The 4,277-nt window shown below is 40.4% G+C and overlaps 1 pseudogene; it reads left to right on the top strand.

The window, feature by feature from the left end:
* The first annotated feature begins 458 nt into the window (after positions 1-458).
* On the top strand, positions 459-2,276 carry LOC149532467 (strigolactones hydrolase CXE15-like; annotated as a pseudogene).
* Positions 2,277-4,277: the final 2,001 nt, after the last annotated feature.

Consider the following 4,277-nt stretch of genomic DNA (forward strand, 5'->3'; position numbering starts at 1 on the left):
ATTCCACATTATCCTTTTCAAAATTTAACAATTATTTGGAATCTGTTCTCATTTTAGCGCTGACTCCATCCTTTTCATGCTTTGGCGCTCGATTCATTTTCGTTCCAGCCGAGTTTGTAATAATGGAAGATTGCAGGAAACTGGTGACTAAGTCTGATGAAGAAAATGTCTTAAAAGTGGCAAGAGTTGCAGGAAAAATGAAGGAAGTGATCGAAGGGGTTGGATGGACTTTAAGATGGAGGTCAGACGTAGAGAGTTCCTCCATTAACACCTCGCTTGAAACAGATGGAGCTACTGCACTAAGAAGATATCGCAATTTTCAGATCGGATAATAACTGGCAAGAAAAGAAAGTTGCGCAACTATGCGACACGTCACGTTTCTACTCAGATTGTGACCTCTATTTTATATGGATCACGTTTGTAAGCTTGTGAGTTTTATAATCTTCAATTTACTAACGATGAATGGACTTTTTGTTAGAAATAAATCAATCAAATACCAGGTGAAACAAACAAGAATGAGAATGTTCTTTTTCATTCCTATTCCACATTTCCATTCTTATTCTAATTTTTCATTCTAATTTTCTATTTCTTTGCCGATGAACAAACAGGCCCTAAATGACTGTTGAATTGGATCGAATGAAATCCTCTGTAACGAGGAAATGGAATCTGTTTGAGAATCAATAATTTTCATGTTTGCTGTATAAGGGTCTTCTCCGGATTCGTTTCTCTCAAACATCCCAAAAGCATATCATATCGTATTCCGGGTTCGTAAAGGACTTCTGTTTGATTCGTTTATACTGGGCCAATCAACTACAAATCAAAACGTCTCCATCGTGGACGGTAGAATGCACCAAATTAGATATTAATCCTAATCACCAAAACAATACTTTATTGCTATGATTCCATATTCATATTCGTCACGGGTGGGAGTTTATTAGTTTTGGAATTACACAGGAGAGCCATGTGCGCTCCGACTACAATACGTCATGTGTTACGATGATTTCCTCTTTTATTAACACATCCCTGGCCCCAAGCCATGCGTTCCCATTTGCATCTTGCCAGTTGAGGAAAGCAGAAATGGCTGAGCTGCTCTAGGATTTTGGCGGCGTAGTGAAGCTTTACAGCGATGGATCCGTTGCCAGAGGAGACAATTCAGTTTTCTTCCCCGTCCTTCCAGAGCCCAATAAGTATGAGAACGTGGAATACAAAGACGTGGTGTTGGACGAGGAAATTGGATTGTGGGTGCGCATCTACCTGCCACCCTAAACGGCCGCTAAGGCGCCAGTAATAGTTTACTACCATGGCGGTGGATTTATCATGTTCAGCCCGGCGACGCCCTTCTTTCACCGTCAATTCCAGATGTGGGTGGCCACGTTGGGCGCCGTAGTCATTGCAGTGAATTACAGGCGCGCTCCCGAGCACCGCCTTCCTTGCGCGTACGAGGATTCCATCGCGGCGCTGCAGTGGGTGCAACAGCAGGCCGTGGCGGAGGAAGGAGCGGAGCCATGGTTGCGGTCCCACGCGGACTTTTCTAGGGTTTTTCTGGCGGGCGACAGTGCTGGTGGGAACATCGCGCACCATGTGGGCGTGTGGGCTGCTGGCACGAAGCCCGAGATGGAAATCAAGGGACTGATTTTGGTGTATCCTTACTTTGGAGGGGAAGAGCGCACGTCGTCGGAGAAGGAGAAGTCTTCCGTGTTCAGCATAGAGATGTCGGATGCCATGTGGAGGTTCTCTCTGCCTGTGGGAAGCAGCAGCAGAGATCATCCATTCGCTAATCCACTGATAGAAGGAACGGCTGCATCTGCTCCTGACCTTCCGCCCATGCTCTTTGTGATTGCGGGGCGCGATATACTGAGAGATCGGAAGTTGAAGTACTGTGAGTTGCTCAGGAATTGTGGGAAACAAATTGGTGTGCATGTGTGGGACGAAGAGGACCACGGATTTGTAGAAAATTAGAACACAAGACAAAAAAGAAACTAAACAAGAGAGAAAGTTATAGAGAAGAGAAGCCATGGAGAAATCCAGAAAATGGAGAAAATGGGCTCTGCTGATCAGAGGCCCAATCCATTCTATTTATAAGCAAATACATCATAAATGTATAGTAGACTGTAGGAAGAAGTTAGCTATGGAATTTATAATGGACAGTTGAAATGGACAGCTGAATGGTTGGCTGCACATGGAAAATGAGTGGTCTGTGCTGACCACTGACCACTGACCACTGAAAATTGTGGAAAATGCTGACTGTTTGGGAAATAATTAATTTATTCTAACATCCCCCCATAAATTAATTATCATATTTTTATTTTTTTTAGAAATTCCGCCATAGTCTAGAGACGATGGGTCCTGGCCTTAAGCCTTGTTAGGTACCCATTTACAATCAATTATCAAATGCTTTCACTCATCTTGTTTCCCTCATCATAATCACTCTAGATTTTGTACAGATTACCCACAACCGATGCAATATCAAAGTGGTTTTAAGTTCACCACAAACTTCTCAAACATCACACAAATGGTTGCAAGATCACCATAAACTTTGTACTCAAATGGTTTACAAACCAAGCACTCATTGGTTCTAATAACCACGAATCATCACTATGGGGAAACTATCACCACTTTGGGCCTTTCTTTTTTGTACCTGCATCAAACTAAATATTGAGTCCATATAAAAAGAAATCCATCTACCGAGATACATGGGTACCCAGCCGCTGTACTCGCTAGTTCTATAAGAATCCTTTTCACATACATGGTTCATCAATATGTCAAACCAAAAAACCTTTAGGGTGTCGGGCACAACCGATAATGCACCCCATACATTCATATAGCCCATTAACAATCATTACTAATTCAATTTTTATCACTTGACTGGGGGATATCAATTCAATCAACTTCTATTACATGACCACTATCAAGAACATCGTATCCTTCACAATTAGACAAACAAATTCTCACTTCCAATCCCAATACTTTTATCCAATCAACACACACATAGACCTTTGCACCATGACAACAATTCTAGCATGCCATCTCTTTTCATAATGAATGCTAACTCCTACAAATGACTTATAATACTCTACACATATTTCAAATAAAAACACATAATAAAATACTATTAATAATAACAAAATTAGCTTTCACCTTCAATTTTAGCTTCTTTCTTTTCATGGCTTCTCTCTTTCTCATAGCACTCCCTTGATATTTTCTTGTCACATTAGAAATATGTATGCAATCTTTGGCTCTCCCGTTTGCACAAAGTTGCTCCACATCCCACAAACATATGAATAAAAACTTGACATTCTCGCATTAATAGCAATCCAACACTCTTGAGTTGCTTCAAATCAGCAATGCTTCTTTATTTTTGATTATCCACTCCAATTTCACACATTTCCAACAATATCATACTTTCAATTTTCTCTTCCTTCTAGCAATATCTTTCTTTAGCACGAGTTATCCTTTAACACAATATGCTGCCTCGTTAACTGGCTACATCACAAATCACATTCTTTGCCCAAATACACCACCAACCATCTTCCATTCAAAGACAATATCAATCATCTTTCACAATGGCTTGAACATTCACTCTCACACATGATAACAATCTCTTTTGAGGAAATTTCTTTGGATCTCCTTTGCAACACTTTTTTCCTCTTTCAGCTCACTTAACAAATTAACATTCATAGAACTTCAATCCAACTCCATAATGGGCAACCTTCTCACAACAGTAGCCTTCTTCACAAGACATTAGCAATCATATCACAATGTTTCACTCCGCATCTTTCAATCACAATATTTCACTCATTGCTCTCTCAAGAATTTTGGATCATTTACCATAAGCTCTGATACCATGTAGAAAATTAGAACACAAGACAAAAAAGAAACTAAACAAGAGAGAAAGTCATAGAGAGGAGAAGCCATGGAGAAACCCAGAAAATGGGCTCTGCTGATCACAGGCCCAATCCATTCTATTTATAAGCAAATACATTATTAATGTATAGTAGACTATAGGAAGAAGTTAGCTATGGAATTTATAATGGACAATTGAAATGGACAGCTGAATGGTTGGTTGCACATGAAAAATGAGTGGTCTGTGCTGACCACTGACCACTGAACATTCTGGAAAATGCTGACTGTTTGGGAAATAATTAATTTATTCTAACAGGATTCCTTTCCCTCAGAATGGAGGATCCAAGCTCGGTTGAAACCCTCCAAATCATCTCCCACTTTATCAAATGAAAAATAGTTTTGCCCTCAAAGTCTCTCCGGCGAGATTCGTGTTC

Source organism: Cupressus sempervirens, chromosome 10 (genome assembly GCF_028749045.1).
Source record: "Cupressus sempervirens isolate cs-2001-9-10 chromosome 10, ASM2874904v1, whole genome shotgun sequence".
NCBI classification, from domain to species: Eukaryota; Viridiplantae; Streptophyta; class Pinopsida; order Cupressales; family Cupressaceae; genus Cupressus; species Cupressus sempervirens.